The 26,292-nt window shown below is 34.3% G+C and overlaps 2 long non-coding RNA genes across 3 annotated transcripts in view; both read left to right on the forward strand.

Moving 5' to 3' along the window:
• Nucleotides 1-807: 807 nt before the first annotated feature.
• Nucleotides 808-21,778, forward strand: LOC123583068. The gene is made up of 3 exons (XR_006704725.1): nucleotides 808-927; nucleotides 18,086-18,224; nucleotides 21,732-21,778. It is a non-coding gene; the product is annotated as an uncharacterized LOC123583068 (long non-coding RNA).
• Nucleotides 21,779-21,792: 14 nt separating this feature from the next.
• Nucleotides 21,793-26,292, forward strand: part of LOC123583071 — a 79,490-nt gene continuing 74,990 nt past the window's right edge. For both annotated transcript variants that reach the window (XR_006704727.1, XR_006704728.1), the window contains exon 1: nucleotides 21,793-21,910. This is a non-coding gene — a long non-coding RNA (uncharacterized LOC123583071). The remainder of the gene's footprint in view (nucleotides 21,911-26,292) is intronic.

The following is a 26,292-nucleotide window of genomic DNA, read 5'->3' on the forward strand; positions in this document are numbered from 1 at the left end:
AGAAAAGTAAAATCTTTTATTTCATAAAAGATAATAAAAATTTTTAAGTCAGTTGTCAAAGATATAGAAAAGTCAACATTTCTGTCTGTCTTTGTCTGTCATTGTGCTTGCAAGGTATGAGACGGGAGAAAGAAATGATCTATAATAATGACAGAGCATGTCGTCTTAACTTTCAGTACATACATAAAATTCCATTTAATAATCATCATTTAAGAAGAATATGTGGACACTAATACTTTCATGGGATTAGTGCTCATTGTTTCATCAGATTCAGGAATAGTTATAACTCCCAAATGTTCAAAACATCTCTCTCTAGAATTCCATAGGAGGATATATTAACTTAGGCCTCTTATGAAACAAAGCTAGTGCAACATGTTTGCATTAGAAATACAGTTGGGACAGAGGTGGAATGCATACAAGAGTAATTCTGAAATGTGCTGAACTTTCTACAAACTCAGATATATAGTTATGAGCAGATAAGGCCTCTAACAGGAAGCCAGACATAACTGTGTTGTGCTTTTCTAGTCCTTGCTTAATGGATCACTGAATGTGACAACAGGGTGCCCAGTGCAGTGCTAATTGGATGTGATGTTCTCAGTGGTGCATTGACATTTTTGGAAAAAGGTGTCTAATAAAGGTGTCTGTCTTAGACTTGGGACACACTGCTCAGGAAGACACATGATTTCGGAGTCTGTTCTTTTCTAACATAATAAATGTTTGATTTGCATTTTGTGTGTGTATGTTAGGCACCCAGGATTGTTTGATAAACTTTTTTCTTCTGCTTTTCTATTTTTTCCTGTAGTTTATTTAATGCTTTTATTAAAACCAAAACAGAAATCAGGACAAGGACATCTCCTCTGCCATTTCCTTTTGGAAAAAAATTATTATCCTTTAAATTGCTTCTAGAAGGCCTGACTGAACAGGGAGGTAAGTTCATGAATGACTGATTAATATGGAAGCTGGTACTCTGGAGAACATATTGTAATACCAAGCAGATCGGAAAATGTGTGCTGAATTATTGTTATGGTAATTACCCTCCACTGAATTTATCTTGGTGTTAAAAACTAATAATAAAAATCTTGAATAGGTAGAATAATTACACTTAACTGCTGTAATTAATAAATTAATTTTAGAAAATGATTCATATCAGGAATGAATTATAATGACTGAAATTTAAAACCTCTGTGCTTACACTTTCTACCAAAGTTTTAACAAATTGTGTTTAAATTATTATTAAAAAGAATATTTTTCTGGCTTAACTTTCTATGTATCTTAGTTTTGATTCTTCTGTCTACCCAATTTTAATATGTAATCAATGTCTTCATATTATAAGGATGTGCGAGCCAAATACACTTTTAGGAACAGTTACCTTCATTCAAGGGACAACTGTGATTTACTATATGTCCCCAGACATATATATGTCAATGAAAACACATGCACAGGCTATACAGCACACAAAACTGCTTCCATAGATGGATTTGATTGCTTATCATTAAAGCTTATAAAAACTTCATTAAAAATGTTCTAACTATAGTTTAATACTAATCTGTATTCTTATTATCCCAAATTCTATGATGATATTGGACAAAATTCATAAACTAAGAAGACATTATAGTCAATGGCTTTTGAGTCAAAAATTTATTTAAGAATATTTTTATAACTTTTATGTAACTTGACTTAAACATTCATTTGTATACATTTCTTTTTTTAAATTTTTGTAATGTTTATTTTATTTTTGAGAGAAAGAGAGCACAAGCAGGGCAGGGGCAGAGAGAGAGACACACACAGAATCCAAAGCAGGGTCCAGGCTTTGAGCTGTCAGCACAGAGCCCGAACTGGGCTCAAACTCATGAACTGCAAGATCATGACCTGAGCCAAAGTTGGACGCTTAACCAACTGAGCCACCCAGGTGCCCCTGTACATATATCTTAAAATTTCACTAAGTTCTATGAGAATTTTAGTTGGACAACTACTAAGAAGGCCATGAGATACAATAGATGCTGCACTGATGAGGAGAGAGAAGGTTTCTGTTCTGCATCTACCATTTCATTTCTCAGAATCATCATTGTGTTTCTATAAAATCTATCAAAATACATTTGCATAAATTTTTGTTATGTTATAATTAAAACAAATATAATAATTTGGGAACAGATATTTTATTTTTTTATGTTTATTTATTTTTTTGAAAGAGAGAGAGAGAGAGTGTGCACGCACAAGTGGGGGAGGGGCAGAGAGAAAGAGAGACAGAATCCCAAGCAGGCTCCGCGCCATAAACCCAGAGCTCAATACAGGGCTTAAACTTGCAAACCACCAGATCATGACCTGAGCTGAGATCAAGGGTTGGATGTTTAACCCACTGAGCCACTGAGGGGCCCCGGAAACAGATATTTTAAAAATATTAAAGTGTATTAAAAATTTAAGCAACATTATATTATTATAATCGCACATTTGTAAATTTAACATGGGAAACAGATACCACCTCAGAAACAGTGGAAAGAGCATATACTGAAGAAACTCCAAGTACTGTTTCAGTGAAATTTTAATCCAGTAAATAATGATCCCATTATTTATTTCCATGGCCAGGGTGTCTGGATTATCAACACAACTTTTCTCCCTTCTTCCCCTCCTCTGTTTTTTCCCCCGTTGTTGTATTTGTTCTTCCATTCACTTTATTTTTTCTTGCCCATTACAATTCCAACACTATAGTGTGTTCTGTTGTTCACTGCAGGGATCTGACAAGTGTATGTATCTGGGAATAACGAATGCTGAACTGAAAATGGAACTATGCTAAATACCAGTTTAATTTTCATTTAAAACCATGCCCTTCCCCTAGTCTTGAAGAAAGACAAGTCTCTCTCTTTTCTTGATGATGCATTTTTAAAATTAGACTTGAAAATGAAAGTAAAATTAGAAAAAAAGCTTACAGTGAAGAGTATCAAATGAAAAACTAACAACCATATAATTAGTGAGTGGACCTTCATTTAACACAGTTTCAGGTATTTTATTTACTTACATTCATTCCTAACAATGGATGGGTACTACATATTCAGAGTGTTAAAGGAAGGTAGAGAAAGTGAAATGAGCCCTATTTAAGAAGATTTCAGTTGATATTAATCTAATTGTTTATTTCATAACAGTCGTGAATTAATGTAACCTTATTCTTGGTTTTCACTCTCTTGTGTACATAATGTACAGTGGCACTACATGCTAAATATAGACAGATTTAGGCACCTACATCTGCGATAGAGGCATAGAGACCAACTATCCTCATGGCTAAATTCAAGAGCGTGCACTATTCGCTCTTTGTTTTATTGAAGATATTGCTGGACAAATAGCCAACCTTTCTAGCTTTTGTTTATACTGAGTAAATTCCTACGATTCTGGATTCACACTAAAGCAAATGCTGACAGTGGTGAGTCAACTTCACATCATATTTCTCCAGGGCTAATTTTACTGTTGGTGCTTTTCCTTTCTGAACATAAAAGGTTTATCATCGTCAAAACATATTTTTCTGATTCATGCTAAACTTGTCAACTGTCATATACCTGAGTTTATAATAGCTATTTTATCCAAAGACACTTGGAAAATTATTTTTTTGCATTTCATATTTCCTGTCTTCTACTTTTAACTGATCTTTTTGCCCCCAAATTCAAATAAGTTACTGTGTATTCCTTTTGGGAGTCCAGAAAAGTTGAACATCATATTTTTAAAGATACTTTATATAGACAAATTTGTCAAATAACATTAAAATAGAGAGGGTCATTTATAGTGAGCCTGCTGCTTGACAATTGACAAAATTTCCTGATTTGTCTAGTGGCCTTAAATAGAAGATGCTACCTTCCTGAGTGCATACACACCCAAACAAATGAAGGCACCTGGGAAGACAGAATAGTGTAGTTATAATTGTAAGCAATCTAGAAAATTATCAGTATGACATTATTCTCCTTCCATTCCAGAATGTACTATATTTGAAAATAGAATCTTGAGACATACTTTGTCTGTTTGCCAATGAAAGATTTGTGCAATTTGATCATTTCAGCTTCCATGCCTAGTAATAGAAGTGTGTGTTGTGGGGGGGGGGGGCGGGCAATACTTTCAGTCTTTGTTTAATTTTGTCATAGCAGAATTTTATCTTGTCCTCCTACTTATAATCTCAACTCCTCCTTCAAAAAAAGTGGGATGTTCAATATGACAGTTTAAATTCAGAGAAAAGGCTTAGGACATGTTCACTTGGAAAGGGGGAACTATGTATTAAAAAAGACAATGTGTCTGCCCTTTGTTCTGTCTTTCACTTTCTCTTATCTACCTTTAGGGACTGGTTGACCACAGTACCTCTCTGGCAGTCTCTTGCAGTTTCTTCTCCTATGTGACTAGCTAGACAGTGATAAAATCCTTAGAAATTTTGTTGTAATGGAAACACAAATAATACTTGCTTCCATTAAAAAAATTAACCAAATAATTTATTAGCTTACATAACCAAAAAGTAGTGGCTTCAGATACAGCAAGTCCAAAGTTCCAGTGGTGTTCTAAGGGGTCTGTCACGGATACATTTCCTCTTTGTTTCCTAGATTGTCACTCTCAGTTTGGTTGACTAATCCATCAAAAAGAGAAAAATTTTTCTAAAAAATGTGGTAAAAGGTCTCTAGTGAAACGCTGGTCTAACTTTCATCCATTCCTAAAACACTTAGATTGGGTGTTGGGCTACTGTGGTTGACCATGCCTAGATGTGATGTTCACCAGTTCTAGAGGTCATACAGAGCAGCCTTGACCATATCCTATATGGTAAGTAGTACAAATAAATGATTAGTGAAGCATCCAATTGTATCATTTAATTATTTCTGTGTAATAAAGCATTTGAACACTTAGTATCATAAAAAGCAAGTGTTTGTCATTATTTACAAGGCTATGGATATTTAGGATGATTATACTAATATAAGCTGGATTCAGCTGACCTTAACTATGCTTATTCTTATGTCTGCACTTTTCTTTTAGATTGAGTGGGTCTGAGTCATGTAAAATGGCCTTGGGTATTAGGACGTGGCTCTGCTCAATGTTGTATCTTATCTTCCAGCAGTCTGAATTTGTTCTCATGGCAGAAGCTGGTGTTTAAAGTTTGAGAGTGAGACACACACGAGACTCTTGATATCTAGGTTTAGAACTGGCTTGTCAGATCTATTGCATTCTATTGGCCAGGCCTGCCTAGATTCAAGATTGGAGAAATACACTTTGCCTTTTGATGGGAGGAGCTGCAAAGTCACAGTGTAAAAGTTGGATGATGGAATTGCTGGAAAAATGGGAATGTTAGCGCAATTAATCTTAATATCAATAAAGGGAAAAAAGTAATACTTGGTAGGCAAAATAAGTTTAAAAGTATCTATATTGGGGCATCTGGGTGGCTCAGTTAATCATCTGACTCTTGATTTCGGCTCAGATCGTGATCTCATGGTTTCATTTGTGAGTTTGAGCCCCACATGGAGCTCTCTGCTGTCAGCTCAGAGCCTGCTTCAGATCCTCTGACTCCCTTTCTCTCTGCCTCTCCCCCCGCTGCACATGTGCATGTGCACATATGCACACTCTCTCTCAAAAATAAATGAACTTTTTTTGAAAGCATCTTTTACCTTCATTTTTAGATTGTAGCTTTAATGGTTAGAGACTATGCCCGACTATGCTGGCCCCACCCAGCTTTATGAAGCCTCACACTGAATTCTTCCAACAAAAATTATGACACCTCAAAGATAGTAATACAGCATCTCATTTCCCATTTGTTTTTTTTTAATTTTTGTTATTATTATTATTATTTTTTGCCTATATCTCCCTCAAGAACCCCACTAGGAGTATGCATTTGTCAGAGAAGAGAAGACATTACATTCTTGTTTCACCGGCCATTAAAAGCAAAACCCAACTTTGATTTCTAACATTGGTTGAAATATTAATCCCTGACACTGTCAAGACCCTATAATTTATCTAAGTCTTTAAAAAAAAAGTGACTCCTTTAATCCTCAAACAACTCAGTAAATTATGAATTTACTTCTGATCATCCCTTTTTTCAAGCAAGAAAATGAATCCTCCCAATTAGCAATCTAAGCAAATTGTGGAATATTTTGGTGAAGGTCAGTTTACCAACACTTCTCTATTAAACATAGAGTGAGTTACCAGTAACATATGGAAGAATAAGAATAGTGGTATTGGAGTGAAAAAGTCTACAGAGTTTTGTTTTCTTTTTCTCTCCATCACTTAAAATACAGTTAGTGGTAGTGGTGTCGAGGTACCTTAGGAAAAGTGAGATCAAAGGGCATGTGTTTTAAGTCCAACATTGTAGCTAATATGATTACAAACAGGGCATTGATATTTACCAGTAAAATCATTTGTTCATATTTTCTTATGTTCACATGTTCATATATTTTCAGTGATCTAGAAATGTGATGCAAATAAGATTCGCATTTAAGATAAGATTAAGAATCTTAATATAGGGTGGCACCATCAGCTAAATGTCTGACTCTTGATCTCAGCTCAGGTCATGAACTCACAGTTCACAAGTTCTAACCCTGCATCGGGCTCTGCGCTAATGGCGTGGAAACTGCTTGGGAGTCTGTCTCTCCTTCTGTCTACCCCTCCCCCACTTGTGTGTGCATACTCGATCACTCTCAAAATCAATAAATAAACTTAAAAAAAAGATTCTTAATTTAGAAAAATAATTATAATTAACACTAATTTAGGAAATAGAATTTGTTTCAATATATCATTGTGTTACATGAACATAATAAACAGTGTCATATTTAATTATGTACTAACAGAGGAAGTACTGAGTATCAGTGTAGTTACAAATGGGTTTTAGTTTTTAGGATCTTGTGTTATGCATGTTTTACTACTTTAAAATGATATTAAGAAAATCCATGAAGGAGTTCATTAGAAGAGGGTAATACCTTAAGGACCATGATGTTGATAATTCCAACTTCTGCTTCAAATCTTTCTAAGGAATAATATATTTTGTCTATGCCAATATCCAAAAGAACAAAAGAAAATGCTTAATAACTTTAATTATTTAATGCTTGCTTTGTATGTTTGATCCAACAAATAAACTGTTACTTGCAGTAACTTCATTTAGCTTAACATCCCAACTGAATATGTTAATGACATTTTCCTTACTGAAGAAGATATTAATTAGTAAAATTTAAGAAAGAAATACCACTGGAAGAAACCTTTTGTTTTTCCTTATTAGACACCATAATATAATCCAAACAGACCACCATTTTCTTTACAGAGCACCAAAAGTGAAAATTGATTTCTTGGATGATTGCTTATTACTAGCATGCTAGGTGGTGTACAAAACAGATGACCTAAATCTCTCCTTGGGCAAATAGAAGCTTTTATCCTAACAGCAAAGGGTACCATAAGTAAGCCATTTTATAGAGCCTTTAATTCACTCTCTATCCATATTATTCTATAAATTAGAGGGGTAATTTACTTTGTGGAATAAGTTTGCTCACCCAAAGATTCAGGTCCATAAATTTATTCAATTATGTTTACTATTTCAATTGAGGCATAAATGGCCTATTATATTAAAAGTAAAGACAACCCATACTTTCTCTCCAAAAGCTTTAATCCTCTTATTCATGAAACCCAAAATGTAATAAAGAGTAATTAAAAGAGAAAAAATGCAAGAAAAACTGATTCAAAAATTTAAATAATGATGAAATTAAAAAATTGCTAGTTATTTATTGTGTAATTTATTTCTTGTCTGTATGGGTGTATTTTATATTCTGAGTAATTTGGTATCCTGAAAATATTTTTTATTTTCTTAAATATGTCTGGTAATTCAGACATCACTACCATGTTTCTAAACACCTTCTGATACAGAAAAGAGATGCAAAATTCTACACAAGAGAGCAATTTTTTTTAAGTTTATTTATTTATTTTGAGAGAGCATAAGCACGGGAAGGGCAGAGAGAGAGGGAGAGAGAGAATCCCAAGCAGGCCCAGCACTGTCAGAGCAGAGCCTAACCAAGGCTGGATCTCATGAACTGTGAGATCATGATCTCAGCCGAAATCAAATGTTGAGCACTTAACCCACTGAGCCACCCAGATGCCCCAAGAATGATATGCTTTTGCATCTATTTTTATGGATAGTTTAGGTAAACATATTCGCTTGTATGTTTTATGGGGAAAATTTTATTAACTCAAATCTACCTGTGATATATCATATGTAGATGGAACCTAAAGACACATTACATGGTAGGTTGAAATTACTATTGCAAGATTAAAAAAAAAAAAAAGAAATGCATTCATTCTTTGCAGCTACTAAATTACCACTCAGTATACTTGATAAGAAATGCCTTGTATTGAGCTCCCTCAGCTTTCTGTACTCTCATTCTTCCAGTTGATTAACAAGTTAGCATCAACTCAAACCTTTGCCGGATTCACTATGTTATAACACCCAGTACAGTGTTTAGGAGTATAGGAACTTTTATGATTTTAGTTTTGATTAAAATCTGTAAATGCATCATGAAATATTGCTGTTTGGGGATAGGAAGAAGTTTTACTTACTTCTGGCCAGGAAAAATGCATGTTAGTTGCTTCTAAAGGTATCTTTTGAATGTTTATTGACTAGTTTATTTAAAACTATTTATTACAAATAACCGTTGGATAAGCATGCTTTATCTGAAGTTGAGTTAAAGTTAATTTTATTTTAAAACCAGTTTAGTGCTCCTAAATATCCATATATTCTATGTTGAAATAATTAAAGTGAAATGTGTTTATCATTTCTCATGCAAGTTTAAGCAAAAAAAAAATTTAATGTTTATTTATTTTTGAGAGAGAGAGACAGAGACTGAGTGCAAGCAGGGGAGGAGCAGAGAGAGAGAGGGAGACACAGAATCCAAAGCAGGCTCCAAGCTCCAAGCTGTGAACATGGAGCCTAATGCGGGGCTCGAACTCACTAACTATGAGATCATGACCTGAGTCGAAGTCAGACGCTTAACTGACTGAGCCACCCAGGTGCCCCCAGCAAAATTTTTATTGTACTTGATTTTACCATTGTTAAGATGATCAGGTTTTCTCATCATATATAGACATAATATTATGTTCATTTTTTGAATAAAAAGAAGAAAAAGAGAACAAAGGAGGAGGAAGATAAAAGGGAGGGAGAGGAGACCAGAGAAGATAGTAGGGAGGAGAAAGAGGAGAAAGAACACCAACAAGGAATTAAGATGACTTAAAAGACGTCACTTGGCTATCACTACATCTAACACTAAATCTACACATGACAGGGGCGCCTAGGTGGCTCAGTCAGTTAAGTGTCCAATTCTTGATTTCACCTCGGTCATGATCTCATGGTTCCTGAGATCTGACCCCACATCAAGCTCTGGGCCGGTTCTGTTGGCATGGAGACTGTTTGGGATTCTCTCTTTCTCTCTCTGCCCCTTCTCAGCTTTCTCTCTCTCTCTCTCTCTCTCTGTCTCAAAATAAATAAAACTTTAAAAAACAAAAAAATAGGGGCACTTGGGTGGCTCAGTTGGTTAAGCATCCAGCTTCTGCTCAGGTCATGATCTGGTTCACGAGTTCAAGCCCTGCTTTCAGCCCTGTGCTGACAGCTCAGAGCCTGGAGCCTGCTTTGGATTTTGTGTTTCCGGCTCTCTCTGACCCTACCCTGCTCATGCTCTATCTCTCTCTCTCAAAAATTAACATTAAAAAATTTAAAAATAAATAAATCTACACATGACATTAAGTTAACATTGAGAATTTAGAGAATTTTTTAGTATAAAAGATTATTCAGGATTCACATATCAATGAGCTATTTTGATATATTAGGTTTTCTTTGTGTTTTCTTTTTAATCCAGTGAATATTTACTTCATCTTGTGTATACACACTTTGCTTTTAGTGAGTCAGTTTATGCATGTGTATGCAATGGAAATGGAAAACTAGTCTGTTATTAGGCTAAGTTATCTCCAACACTATGTCCTATAGCTCAATTTGGCTGTATTATATTCAAATGAGTTTTATACTTTTTTTCCCTTCACTTCACTTGTCATAAGTGCAATATAAAGTTATGCTATATGTCACTAGAGAGATAACATGATATCAATTTTTGTAGCACCTGTATAAAATATTGTATTTATAGATATTATGTGAAGGTGGAAAGATAATACATGTATATGTATAATTATATTGATATCTGGATATTTTTATTATGTATGTGGAAATCAGACCATTCTGGCATTTGTGATAATGGTCAAAATAATTGAAATGCCAATTCTCTGAGATTATTTCACATATATATAGTTTCTGTCCTATGCAACTTTTCATTTTACAAACTAATAAAGACAGGCTACCTCATGTGCAGACTTAATCAGGAATTAAAACTTGTCACTTTGCAAAATAATAAGAAAGGTAATTTGGGTCCATGAAACATTACCAGTATTTAACTTATCTTACATTGTCACAATTTCATGGTATCTCACATCCTTGAGATTTTTGGGAGAAAGCTTCTACCCAAGTATATTTTAATCAGAGGTAAAGTTTTTATTTTTTCTTCCTTTGAGCTCTTGAAGTATGATATCTGAACTCTATTTTTGCCAAGTGTAGCAAAACATGCAGCTCATTAGGTTATCTAGACCGAAGCAAAACTGCAAATGCAACAAATTGAACAACAACAAAAATATTAATTATCTACAGAAATTTTAAGTTTCTATTAGGAGATCTTTCCATCAAACTTCTGGTTTGTGCATTGCCAACTTTCATCAACAGAAATTATGAGCATCCGTCCCACCATCACACCACAGAACCTAGGGAATAAGATCTTTTCAGTTCATTCGTGCTGTGCAATAATTCACTCTTTACATTATAACTGCAGAGGAGATTGGAAAATGTGGGGCTAAATCTAACCAGACTCAAAAACTGACCGTAAAATTGATTTTTAAGTAGTACCAATTTAAACTCCCATGTGTAGATTTTTGAGAATGGTTTAACAGACATATCTGAAATCTAAACTTGTTCTTTGTAAAGTTAGAATGTTTTACAAATTTGTGAAAAGTTATATCAAAATATACAAAGTCTGAATTGTTAGTATACTTGTAGGGCACACACCAAATGTAAACCTGTACATATAACTTCTGATAAAGCAAGGCTTGTTTTGATCTGAGAGTTGGATTCTCCTATGGTATGATGAATAATATATAAAATCTGCACAACTAAAAAAGAATATGTGGTACTTTATTATTTTCAGGGTTTTGGCAAATGATTTCTATTATGATATGGATTATACATATCTCAAGGAGAAGTGAGATCTCTGCCTACTGACTGTTGCTCATAGTTTTTCACCTAGTTTTCTGCTTTCCCAAAAGCAGTTATCAATGCATACTTGTGTCTGAATACTTATGTCCATGTTATTTCTGTAAATGAAATAAGCTTACTTCCTTGCTGACTAAGAAGGCCTGAAAGTTCCCCACATCTTGACTAAACTTAAGATAAGCTTCTTTCTAACTATAGGTCCCTGACCTTCCTTTTCTTGGAGGATTTACTTTAGAAAGCTTGCAATTGTAGATTCTTTTCCTGGTTCTTTGAGAATGAAATCTTCTATAAGATTGTCTCTATCAAGGCCCTGGGAGCCAAAATGCAATTATTAAAAGAGGTATTACTTCTATCTCTGATTCTTTGTGGGAGGGTAGGAGCCTAACTCAATAGATTACCAAATACAATGACCTAATCACATTGACCGCCCTTCCTCCAATGTCCTCCAGTACTCTTCCATTTGTTCACCTCAGTATTTAAAAATCTCCCTGCTCTTTTGTTTCAGTGGAGTTGGGTTTAATCTCTCTCCCCTATTGCAATAGTCTTGACTCCCATTGTGATAGTCTTGAATAAAATATTCCTTGCCACATTTAACAAGTGCCGAGTGCAATTTCTCTTTTATAGCTCTCTGGTTGAATTCTTAACCTACATAATCCATGTGCATTATAAAAGAGTTATTTTATGCCATTAAGTTGTAGGGTATTTTATTAAATAGCAATCGTAGCTAGAAAACTCTTCCACAAAAATTACTAATGCAGCCTTTAGTTGAAATGAAATATAAATCCAAAAAACATGGGGAACAATTCCATTTCAATGAAAGTAATTAGAAAAGGAAAAGGTAAGATTGAAAAATTTAAATTGACCTTATTTACATAATACCATCATCGTTTTCCCCATTAACTTTTAACTACGTGAACCTAGCATCATTTATCACTGAACGAAGAAACTTTTCACTTTCTCTTGGTCAGCCATTGGGCTGATGATTACTGCTATAGAACATTACTGTCCAAAAAGATCAGAACTATCCCAATCCTCTATCACAGTAAGTTTATTTATTTTGAGAAGGGGAGGGGCAGAAAGAGAGGGAGAGAGAGAGACAGAGAGAGAGACAGACAGAGAGACAGAGAGAGACAGAGAATCCCAAACAGCTTCAGGCTCAGTGCAGGGCTCAGTCTCATGAACTGTGAGATCATGACCTGAGCCGAGATCAAGAGCTGGAAGCTAAACTGACTGTGCCATCCAGGAGTCCCCTCTGTCACAGCTATTAATGTGAACTGACCCTCAGTCGCTACTTGGTTTCCCTGTCACCCCAGTCATAATCTCACTTTCTCAATCTGAATTTCAAACTCCTCCACGCTCTCCAAGTTTTCCCTTTTCAATTTTCTTCTACTTCTCAGAGTAAATAGAAGCCATACAACCACCATAGTGTGTGTTCATCTGTTACTTCATTTCTCTAGTCGCAGTGAAAGAGATGTCATTCCCCCTGTCTTTGGCCAGTTGCTTTAGCTATACTCTAAATCCCAACTCCCCCCCACCTTCTCTGTGGGAGCTGACTGTAACTGGGAATCAGTCAATAGCAGATATCAAGATACTTAGAGATAATGTGTCACTAAAGGTAATGGATTTTCTTCCCTCTCATATTGCTTAACCTCTCATCAGCATTTGAAAGTGTGTATCTGAACTACCACTCTGACTTCTCAGACTTTTACACATTTGGCTACTTTTGTTCACTCTAAGGCTCTTATTTTGCCACCATGTTTACTCTATCCACCCTCATGGCTTTGATTACCAATTGTATGCCTGTATCTCCTAAAGCTACATTTTCAGAAAGACTTCTGTTCAAAGCACCAGAAATCTATAACCAATTGTCTACTGAATTTATGCATTTTGATGTCTTATAGGCAAGTGAAGAACTGAAGAAGGAGAAGTTTCTAACATTAGCAAAGAAATGACTAGAAAACAAAGAACAAGAAGGAAAAGTATTAAAATGGCATACAGGACCTGTTAGGATAGAAGTTCCCTAAATGAGAATGAACTGCAGTGCCAAACCAATAAAGGAAATAAAGTAAACATAATATGTAATATTTCAAGGAACAAATTTGGGATGATAGAAAAGAAGGATGGAGGTCAATTCCCAGAAAATATTACTCAAGGAAGTTGATCAAGGATATCTATGGTGCTATTAAATACAGGAAGGATGATAGGGGGATCATCTTGTAGGAAAAGCAATAAAAATAGGCTGTCTTGGGGTTGCTGGGTGGTTTAGTCGGTTAAGCATCCCACTTCGGCTCAGGTCATGATCTCGCCCCACATGAGTTTGAACCCCACATCAGTCTCTGTGCTGACAATTCAGGGCTTGGAGCCTGCTTTAGATTCTGTGTCTCCCTCTCTCTCTCTCTGCCCCTCCCCTGCTCATGCTCTGTCTCCCTCTCTCAAAAACAAATAGACATTAAAAAAATTTTTTAAATACAAAAAATAAGTTGTCTTATGAAATGTTATATATTATATTACCCTTAATAAATGGAAGAAATCTATACTAAACTTTGGAATATATTAACTCATTAATGCTAACATAGTTATATTAAGTAATAACTCTTATTATCCTTATTTTTTAGTAATGTATTGGTGAACAAGGTGCTATACTATGCCCACGTTCATGAAGGTAATAAAAACTAAAGCTGAGGGGCGCCTGGGTGGCGCAGTCGGTTAAGCGTCCGACTTCAGCCAGGTCACGATCTTGCGGTCCGTGGGTTCAAGCCCCGCATCAGGCTCTGGGGCTGATGGCTCAGAACCTGGAGACTGTTTCCGATTCTGTGTCTCCCTCTCTCTCTGCCCCTCCCCTGTTCATGCTCTGTCTCTCTCTGTCCCAAAAATAAATAAACGTTGAAAAAAAAATTTAAAAAAACAAAACAAAACAAAACAAAAAAAACTAAAGCTGGGTTTTAAACCCAGACATTCTGACTCCAGATTCCACGCTTCAGTGTATATTTAAAACTTTATATTTAAAGTTAAAACTGTATATTTAAAACGGTTTTAAAACTTCAAGCATATTCCATGTGCATACCACTTCGCTTCAGCATAAAAAAATGAGGGAGCATGACTGACATCAAATAAAAAGTCAAAGCAAGGTAAAAAGACAGGACGCTAGAGAAAAAAAGAAAGAAAAGAGGAACAAAGAAAGAAGTAAATCAACTCTTTATTTGGGAGATCACATAAAATGTAAGTTTTTATTAGTTTTGTCTGAGGCGATTTCCACCTTCTCCAGAAACAATATGCTGTTATACAAGAAAAGCTTGAGTTCAGGCTTCAGGCTACTTTGTGTTCAGACTACTGTGTGAATTCTGCCTTCACAGAAGACAAGCTGAACTAACTAAGCCATGTTCCTTAGACTCCATGATATTCAGGAGGAGGATGAAAGAGAAGCCTTATGGAATTCATCCAGCATATGGTCTGGCAGTAGGAATTTAGTAAGAGTATGCTTTCTTTTCTACCTTGCAAACCATTCTCTACCCAAATTCATTTATTCCTGAACCTTCCTTCAGTTTCCCCAACTGACTCAGGCTGCACCACTGAACCAATCCTCATGATTTTGCTGTGGCTCTTCTTGTGTTGGAATTCAGGGAAGTCTCAGAGAATATTTTGGTTCACTTCAAATATGGATGCAGCCTAACAAATAAATATAAATTCATTGGGTATGAAATACTTCTGAAGGAGACAGTGAAAAATGTTTAGTAGTGCTTCTCACAGCGACAAAAAGAAAGTTTATTAACTTGCTCAGGCCATGAGAGTACTATTCAGTAAATCATTCCATAATTGTGTTAAGTTGTATCCACTAATGCTATCCATCAAAGGACAGGTACATTTCTCTCTTTCTTCCTCTCTCTCTTTCTTTCTTTCTTTCTTTCTTTCATTCTTTCTTTAAGTCTGGGATGCTTAGCTAACTTCAGAGCCTGATTTATTTAAATCTGATTGAACTGAAGGCTAAGATTTCTTACCATATTATTCCATATCCAATTCTGCCTTCTTTTTTCAAAAAAAAAAAAAAAAATTAAATGCAGAGAACACCAAAGCTAAATAGATAGAGAGACAGAGTAAAGCAACTGTTCTATGATAAATGAAGTAGGTTATTACTAATATGATAAAAGTTAAAAAATCTTATAGAGTTCTCTACAGGTGCTAATTTTACTACTTGAGTGAAATTAATAAGACTCTCTATAAAACAGCAGGAGATCCTTAGATTACATGAGTAATCAGCAAGAAAATTTATTGTGGTTTCATGAAGCATAAAATGTTTGTGTAATATATGCAAAAGTGGTACTTTATTCTCTGCAGTGAACAATTCTCTGTCCTTATAATAGAAAAATATTTAATAGTTTGACACCTCTTGAGCCATAGTTTTTAAAAGTTGTTCAAGTGTGATTAATTTGACTCAATACAAAATAACAGTGCAGCAATGCTGAGTCATGTAAAACTACTGGAGTCTTTTATACGTTAGTATAACTACATATACAAGGGAAAATGTAAATGGATACCTGGATTTTCTCTTTGAGATACAATCCAGAGTACACAGTTAGGTTACAGAAAACATGCATTTAGTAAGTATATTGAAAAAATGAACAGAAAAGTAACTGGAAAAAAATCAATCTGAAACTTGGGAAGAAACTGGTATCTAGAATATACTATTTTTAAGGAGGATTAAAGCACATAATAACTAAATGATGATAGACTATGAACTCTAGATTATATATTTTACCTTCAACTGAATTTAATCAGGTGCTAAATTGTACTTTGTTTCATATTGTTGGAAAAAAATAACATATATATTGAATAGGGCTTTTTTTTCTCCCACATTTTCCTTGATTCAATGCATTTAGTATGCATAAATGTTCCTTGAATTTCATATGCTTAGGCTTTTGGTCTGGATGTCTTTGGAGAGGATCCTGTGCAAACACTGGCCCAGTCAATTGGCCCAGTTCACTTCAATGTTTAGGAAATGCAGCATGGTGATTTTTGCTATTAGATCCTCTTCCTTATGAAAACAACCAAGATCCTTCAAGAAAGATTTCAGTGTAAATAAACAGTATACAAGTGGGTACCAACATTGGGAATCCAATCTGGGACTCTTGCAGCTTTGGTTTTAGAATAATTCTTAAGAATATAAAAAAAACAGAGAATATGGATGGATAAGGACAAAACATGGTCATGCAAAATTTCCAAACTTTTTTTTTTTTAAATCAAAGTACTTACTCTATACATACTGAAGGGAATATATACAGATAACTGCTAAGAACATACTACATATCAAGCACTTTGTAAGGCATTTTCATAGTAACGTACAAAATTAAAACAATGACAACTGCATGAAGTAGTTATGGTTACTAGTCCCATTTTATAGAAAAGGAAACTGAAGAACAAAGAATCAATTTGCCCAGGATACTTTTTTGGTATAGTCAGAATTTAAACCAGGAGTGTAGTGGCTTTAAACCCTGGTCTCTTAACCAATACAATATACTGCTTTTTGTTTAGTGCAGCTGAAATGGATGCTGATTTCACTTAAAACATGTCTTGTGAGACAGTTATGTTCCTATATCTATTTGTGACTTATTTTGAAACTTATCAGATTCCTTTTTCCCTCCTTATTGCAAAATATTTGTTTTGTCTCTCCATGTCTCTCCAAGTGTCCCACACTGATGCCCAATAAAGTATACATGGTTACATAGATTTTTTTAATCTAAATTCTTAAATTATGTTAAAATTGGATATATTCAGTTAACCCAGGAAGAAAATATACCTAAATGAGAGAACAGAGGTATAAGTCATATAAGAGCAAGTCATGACAATCAAATGGTAATGTATTCTGGACTCAACTTCAAAATACTTCTGATGAGGGGCCCCTGGGTAGCTCAGTTGGTTAAGCGCCCAACTCTTGATTTCAGCTCAGGTCATGATCTCATGGTTCATGAGACTGAGCCCCACATCAGAATCCAAGGGACCCTGCTTGAGATTCTCTCTGTCTCCCTCTCTCTCTGCCCCTCCCCCTCCTGCACTCTCTCTTTCTCAAAATAAATAAATAAACTTTACAAAATGCTTCTGATGAAAAAAGATAAAATAAAATGAAAATTTGCCCTAATAACCTATTAATCATTTATGTAAAACATGCTTCTCTGAGTTAACCTTTTATCTTTTTAACATGCATTGTAGGGCAGCTAACTACTAAATAATAGTTCACTATTATTAGATATTCACAATAAAAAAAAGATATTCACAATATAGATACACCATGTCTGTTTTCAATAATCAAGAAATTTTTTGTGTCCAACTTCTTTGTATAAAGTTGATTTGTTATTATTCATAAATATAGGCTTTGAACTTATGAATATTTGCACTTTGGGAACATTTAACATTCATTGATTTGAGACATTAAATGCAATTTTCTGCACTTGCTATTTTAATTAAGTGACTGAAAATATCAATATAAAATAGTTGAGAATTTGAAGTTTGGCTGATTAGAGCTAAGTCAAAAAAAAAAATGAAACAGTGCAAACTCTAACACAATCCTCTAATTTAACTGTTTTCTCTAAAGTAATTTTTCATTTCTATGTTAGAGACATAGCTACCAGAATTTTTTATATTGATGGATAAAAGTAGATATTTTTCTATGATCAGTGGTTTATCTTATTGAGACTAAACTTAAAGATAGCCACTAAGCTTATAATAGCATAAATATATATACCAATATTGACATCCATCCTTCGTTCAATCAGACTGTAACAACTATCTTCATCTATTTTCTTTCAGTTCAGTTGAAGTCCATAATATTTAGAAGATAATTTGCTACTCAGTCTGGACCCTCATAGTGAATTACGTCTGCCTATCAACTTTGCAATTACAGACCCACAATTTTATCAACCCACCTATGAATGAATGTACTCTCAAGGTACTAATTCTTATATCAATGCATGTATTCAAAATGGGACATAATTCCAGCATGGTAAATAAGTATTTTTGTTCATAGCACTCCCTTCTGTCATATGACTCCATTCCAAGGACATATTTCTGAGTCAGAAAGAAACTTAGAATAAAAATAGAAAAGATGTAAATATTATTAGAAATATTACACAAATTTTATAATTACTTAGTTATCAATATAAATTTTCCTAATCTTTTACCAAATAAAATTAACTGTGTGACTTTTCAGATTCTATGAATTGTCCCTGGTGCTGAAATGCAGAGGTGAAATATGTAAAATCCCTGCTCTTGTAGTGTTTACATTCTCATAGGGAAGCCAAATTATATATAAATGCACCCTAAGTGAGGTAAGGTGCAGTAGATAATTTAGATTGAGTGGTAAGGGAAGGTTTCTCTGAGGACACTTGGATTAATCAGAGAACTAAATGTGGGAGTGGGAATTGTCATGTAAATATCAGCAGGAACAGGGTTCCTGGAAGAAGAATTAGCAATAACAAATGCCTTGAAGTGGAAATGAGGACTAGGGAGAAGGAAAGAAGAACTAAATGAAAGAGTGAGGAGGAAAAGTTGGGGAAATACATGGGAGCCAGACCATATAGTCCCATTAGCCATGTTAGACTTTTGAAGTTGATATCAAGTGATCAGAATTCATTGAAGAGTTGTAAATAGGGGTGTGATGATATGATATGATTTAAATGTATAAAATATGCTGACCGGTATGTTGACAAATCATTGTATGGGAGCAGTGTAGAAGAGGGAGTACTGGAAGGGTGGTTATTACTGTAGTCTAAGTGAGAGACTATAGTGGTTTGAACCAGAAGGGGAAGGTGTTGAGAAGTAACAAGGTTATTAGGTTAACTCAATAGGACTTGCTGGTATAAAGGACGTAGGGTATGATTAAAAGGATGAATCAATCATAAATATTAGGATTTTGGCCTTAGCAATCCGGTGAATAGTTGTGACATTTAATAAGATGGTAAAGAGACAGAGAAGCAGATCTGAAAGGAAAACCAAATGGTCTGTTTTATCTTATTAACTTTCATATATTTATTAAAAATCAATATGGAAATGACGAGTAGGTAGTTGAATGCATGAGTTCATCTTTACATTAGGGTCTTGAGATAAAATGTGGGTGTCATCAGCATATAGAATTTTTCTGAAGATGAGGCTTGATAAAATTACCTAGGGCACAAATAAAGTGAGAGAGGAGATATTAAAAGCATTTTGCTAAAGGCAGGAAAATAATGAATGTTGCACATCCAGAGACCCGATGGATTTGAGTGGACAGTGAAGATAAATGTGAAAATATAAGATGCCATTAACAAAAAAAGAGAATGTGAGAGCAATAAAATATTTAGGAGACATAGGTAGAATTTGGGATGGAATGAATAAGTTGTGTATGTTTTTCTTTAATTCTTGCATGATAGTAGCGTTATCCCAAAGATAATTAAGAAGAGAAAGCTATATATAAACATTTTGGGAGTATCTATAGATTTGGAATTCATCTTTATGGTATGAGTAAATTCCAGAGCATGAATACTCCCCCAAAGGTGAAAATTGAATTTTTCTTTTTATTTGTAGGTTTTACATTTCTGTTGCTTTTGCTATGATAGGAGTTGAAGGGCATTCTCACAGAGAATAGCAGGACCCTCAGGTTGAGTTGCTAAATAACTGAGGCTATAGTCCGCATAATGTTGTTTAGCATTTATAACTACAAAAGTTCACACTAGGAATGGCCAAAAGAATAAGAAGTGATATTCAAACTGGCTTAATTTTATATTGTGATGTTCCTACATCATTTATATGTCTATATTATAAACAATAAGAGTTTAGGAGAATAAAACCAAAATCAAAACAAATCAAAACCATACAAACAAACCACAAAACTTTGGAGAATCCCCTTGGAAATGATAATATCTTACAAATATTTTACTTTAAAGTATTTCCTTCATCTCACTATTGATAGCTATACTTACATGATGCTATGTTATGTAACATTCACAGATTCTGGAAATTGGGACATGGATCTCTTTGGGAGAACATTATTCAGTCCACCATAGTGATCATTAGCCATAGTTTGGAACTTAGGACTCTTCTTGAGATGAGAATCATTCAACTACTCTTGATATAGTATAAGACTGAAGCTTTATATAAATACAAATGAAATCTATATCATTCCATAATCTTTTAACTGGATTAAAATATCCTGTGATTATAAATTGATCTTGGCAATAATGTCATCAAAGCTACCATTTGGGAATTCTCAGGTAATTCAAATGTATTTCAAGATAGTGTGAAAATATTTCATAATGGTAAATCAATATTGAAAATTCATGAAGGTTAAGGAGTATTTTCACAAATTTATCACAAATCCAAAAGATTTTCAAGGGAGACATAGATCTTACTTTACTTTTATTCTCTTAGAAGCCAGAATCTTGAATACATATAATCATATGAAAATTAATACTTGAGATAGAAGAAAAAGTATGTGTGTGAATTGATAATGCAAGTTTACTTATTAAAGATTGAATTTCATCTTCAGATGTCTGTGAAATAAGTGACAAGAAAGGATATACTTTTTTGAAAGGGAAGTTATTTAAAACAACCATTAATAAATGCAATATCTTGTTTAAATGGAAGCCATTCGTGAGTCATTCTAGTAATACTATTGGTGAAAAACATCATCCTTCTGGCTGTTAGAAACCAAACTTCACCTCCAAATGAAAATGCTCCTAAAAATTTCACTACAGCCCAATTCTGACTTACTATGGGAATGGTAGATTCACCGTTCAAGATCATCTGAAGAAAATAAAGTGTGGAAGAGGATCTGACGACATAGAGATGAGCCAAATTGCAACGCAAATATGATGTAAAATTACTAAAAAGGTTTCTTAAGATTTCTCAGCATTATACCTATACATAATACTGGAGAAAAACTTCAAACTGTACGAGGAAACTTTATTATCAATATCATCCTTAACATACAGTTACACTCTGAATTTTGAGCATACTTAACTGAATGGATTTATGCTCCTCAGTGATGTGTAGCAGTGCTATCAGACAGGTGGGTCTGATTCTGGGCTTCCTCAAACCCGGAAACTGGAACAGTTGACAAAATCTAGCCTTAGGGGACACTTTATGGATCTCTGATTGCCTCTGGAGAACTCTGAGTCAAAAAGCCTATGAACTGATGTCATTAAGATATGAATGTAATATTTTCATCACCAAGGGATGAAATCTTTCTCTGGAATTGTTTGTGTTTGCTAAGAGAATATTTCTCTTATTTTCCTTAGACTAGTACTCCAAAATGTCAAGGAAAAGAGCAAATTAAAACTCACTGCTGAAAATGAGCATTGTATATACCTTTAAACTATTTATTGTTCTGTGATGTGGATACATATGTTTCTGGAAAAATGGTCTTACAAATCAATGAGTAAAAAAAATAATTTATGGGGTTCTTTTTTTTTAGAGAGAGAGAGAGAGATTACAAGCAAGGGAGAGAAGCAGAGAGAGAGAGAGAGAGAGAGAGAGAGAGCCTGAGACAGGGCTAAATTCCATGACCCTGGGATCATGACATGAGCCAAAATCAAGAGTCAGACATTCAACCAACTGAGCCACCCAGGCACCCCCGGAAAAATGGTCTTACAAATCAGTGTAAGTAAAAAAATTAATAACTTATGGGATTCTTGAATGATTCCTAGCAGGCTTGCAGGGGCATTTATAACAGAGAAGTTAGAAGAAGCTGTTTGCATGTTTTCTGGTTTAGAGTAGACAAGGCTGTATCAGATCTCAAAATCCCATGGGTCAATTTATTGAACCTCTTGGAAGATAGACTTTGCTGTCTTGTTTGTCATGTGTAACAAGACGCTGGGCTACACCTTGCATATCCATGTCACCACATTTGATGCAGCGTGTCCTGCTATGAGAGAAAAAATGAAGACTTCGACATCAGACAAGAGACCTTAGTAGAGCAGAGATGAAAGCAAAGGTTCTGGTTGGTTCCATTTTGAAGGATATCATTATATCTAGGAATAAATTTTATAATTTTTGGTCTCTGACCCTCAGGGGAATAATTATAACCTATAAGCATTTTGCATTGTTTTGTATTAGTAAGAGGGACCTTACAAATATTAAAATTGAAGATCCATAATTCACGTATATGCCTCTCTTGATTCATGTTTCTGTTGTTCCTATTTCTCCTATATGTCATGTAAGCAGCACTAAGACTAGTGCATAATTACATGTTTTGTTCATAAACATTACTCTAAAAGGGCATGGGACTATATGTTATCCTTGACCACCTTCATAAAAATGACCTATTAATAGAACTATAATGCTAAATAAAGTTAAACAAAAGTAGTAGTCCTCCATTTTCATCTATTATACAAGGACATGTAAAATTTGACCAGTATGAATAAATATTTTGCAAGTCTAGTTTTTTTGCTCTATACAATTTGTATTTTTTTTAAATGTTGACTTACCTTAAAAGCAATTTAAGTGAAAATCCTCTGTGATTACAATTTTAACAAACTCACATGTGAATTTAATTAAATTATTGTTATTATACAAAATTATATTCTTAATGTCAATAAAATAATTATTATATAATTTTAATTTTAAACTATACATCTTTGAGACCAGGATGGCTAAAACCATCTTAAGTACACAATAATTAAATACACTAAAAAGATGACTTACCTTAATAAAAATTAGAAATTGCAATTCCCATTCATGTCTATGGGCCCTCATACATCTTCAGCAAAGCTAATCATTTTAATAAATATTATGACATGATATTACTCCATTTTAAAGTCTTACTTGTTCCTGATTGTTTTCTATTAATGTGCAGTGCTGAGTCCTAAATAAAAGCATAAGTTTTTTTTTTTCTGATAAATGTTACCACTCCTTACCTTATAGAGGGCAAATTTTACTTTTCATTCTCTTCCATATAGATTTGTTTGCCATAATCAATCATACTTTAATGTTTGCCAATAGTGTTACTTCTAAACAAATGGCTAAGGATGTGGATTTTGTTTATACTAGTTATGCATTAGGTGATTACAAAGAAACTTGAACAGCATTTTAATATAAAGATATCCCTTGCTTTTTGAAAGTTCCAAAGTTCCTGCTACACCAGTTTGGAATTTTTGCTTTTACGGCATTGGTGGGGGAAGGGGGGGAGAAAAAAATCAAAGTACAGTTCAGTTCAGCACTTGGTTTGCAGTGAGCCAAGCAGGGAGAGTGGAATCACCAAGGTCTCTCCCTGGGAACTACACTCAGCATCTCACATCAAGTTGTCATAGCTTTGAACTATGTCTGTGGGTATCTGTGCTTTATCTTGATTTATTTTGTGCATCCATTAACAAGATGGTGCTAACATATCAGAGAAACCTGAAAGAGGTTACTCTTTGGGTCTGGGACTGCTCAAAAACTTTCCGTATAAATTAATTGTAATTGCTTCTTTGCTTTACAACATTTTGGCTATGAAAGGTTTGATAAGAGTACTCTACTTTTGGATGACAAGGGAAACCTGTATATCTAAAATATTAAAGTAGATTATTATCCTATATACAATTTATTTTCTACAGATAGAAGTAGTGTGCAACATTTGGAAATGCCCAACATCATAAAAGGAAACATTCTAGATAAAACTACTTAAGATTAATTTCACATGCATAGGATTTCCCAATTAGAACTTTCACATTAGCATTGCATTTTAAACAGTTAATCTTGTAATGAGACATCCCCAGCAATGAGAAGTAAGTTGCAGGACCGAACATGGCTCTAAGGCCTGTATCTGGGAAGGATGACATTTGGTATTTTAAAAACTATTTCATTTGGAAAAGAAAGTGCTACACTGCCACCTTCTGACAGTGACTTTCTCTCTGATCAGAAAAATTTCTGGTCTCAATGGGGTATATATTGCTTATCCATTTGGTATCATTAATCTTTTTAGGCATAAAAGATTAGAATATTTTATATTTGCCTTTAAAAAATTATCTGCACTGTTACGCATATGCAAAAATAATTTAATCTTAATGTATGTAAATTATGCAAAATAATAACAGAGTAAACAACCATGTACCCACCATCCAGAGTAAGAATTAAATATTATCAACAATGTTGAAGCTGCTTGTATGCATCTCCCCGATCCTAAATTTAAAATTTAACTCTAAAAATACATCTTTTTTTTTAACAGATGCCATTAGAGTGACCTTCATGCATGTAATATTTTTGTGGCCTATTTACTTAGTATTTCCATGGTTCTCTGTCACTCCTGACCTCTGTCTCTGTCACTCTGTCACTCCTGACATGCATGTGGTTGAAAATGCCTGTTTACATAGATAGATTACCCTTCTGTCTTTTTTTTTAAGTTATTTTTTATTTATTTTGAGAAAGAGAGAGAGAGCAAGCAGGGGAAGAATGGAAAGAGGGGGAGCCAGACAATCCCAAGCAGGCTCCTAGCTGTCAGCATAAGGCCTGATGCGGGGCTTGAACCCACTAACCATGAAATTATAACCTGAGCCAAGATCAAGAGTTGGACATTTAACTGACTGAGCCATCCAGGTGCCCCTACCCTTCCTTTTTTTTTTTTTTTTTAAAGATTTTACTATGATGGGGGAAAATGCTTCATTTATTTAACAAAGATTTATTGGACACTTACTATGTGTCAGTCTTAATAGGAAATAGAACAGATGTAATGGACAATAAGATGAAATAATTGGTTGCCCACTAGACAAGTTTTATACGGAACTCTGGGAAACAACGAAACAATTAAAATCCAGTTAGATAAGTGCCATAGTTAAACTAATACAAAGTTCCTTTTCTCAACCTGCCTGTTTTTCAAGAACCTGAGGGTAGCACAGACACTGACAGAAGACCTGGCCAGCATAGAATCTTAATTAAATAATGGATTGGTTCAGGACACTGCCATCAGGTCAGTAATGTGATTGAACCCAGGATTTTAAATCAAATGTCCTCTGATGAATTCCTTTTTCTCACAGTTCACTTAGTAAAGTAATAGATGTCCTGTAATACCCAATACTGTTCCTCTAGAAAAATTGGCAAATGCTATTGGCTATAAGAGTCATAAAAAAGAAATACTTAAAAGAGATGTGCAGTTGACACTTGAACAACACAGGTTTGAACTGTGTGGGTCCACTTATGTGTGGATTTTTAAAAATAAATACAAGACGGTATTGTAAATATATTTCCTCTCTTTTATGAATTTCTGAATAACACTTTCTTTTTCTCTAGCTTAACTTTACTGTAAGAATACAGTATATAATACATATAACATACAAAATACATGTGAATGGACTGTTTATGTTATCAGTAAGGCTTCTGGTCCAGAGTAAGGTATTACTAATTATTTTGAGGGGAGTTGACAATTATACATGGATTTTCAGCTACATGAGAGGTCAGTACCACAAACCCCTCCATTATTCAAGGATCAATCAATTGTAGATAAAAATGATATTAGCCTCCTTCCATAAGAAAAAAACTCTAAAGGTTAAGATGATATAATTTGCTTATAAATGTCTAGGACAAAAATGGTAGTCATTTTATTGTTCATTGTAATTTTCTTTAAAATTTTAAAACAATAAAATCAAATTATAAGTTCATTTACATAATCAAAATTGTTTTCAAAGTAAAAAGATTTTAATATGAAAATTATTTGAAATAACTTATTTTTACTGTTTGGAATTTCTTATTAATAAGAAACTACATTTAAAAATGTCTGATTTAGGGGTGCCTGGGTGGCTCAGTCAGTTAAGCCTCTGACTTCAGCTCAGGTCATGATTTTGCAGTTTGTGGGTTCGAGCCCCGCATCGGGCTCTGTGCAGACAGCTCAGAGCCTGGAACCTGCTTCAGATTCTGTGTCTCCCTCTCTCTATGACCCCCCCCCCCTTGCTCACACTCTTTCTCTGTCTCTCTCTAAAAAGTAAATAAACACTAAAAAATTTTTAAAAAAAGTCTGATTTAACTGGTGACCATAACTCATACAATGTGGTAAGAAAATTAAGTGTCTGTAA

This window comes from Leopardus geoffroyi, chromosome B1 (genome assembly GCF_018350155.1).
Source record: "Leopardus geoffroyi isolate Oge1 chromosome B1, O.geoffroyi_Oge1_pat1.0, whole genome shotgun sequence".
NCBI classification, from domain to species: Eukaryota; Metazoa; Chordata; class Mammalia; order Carnivora; family Felidae; genus Leopardus; species Leopardus geoffroyi.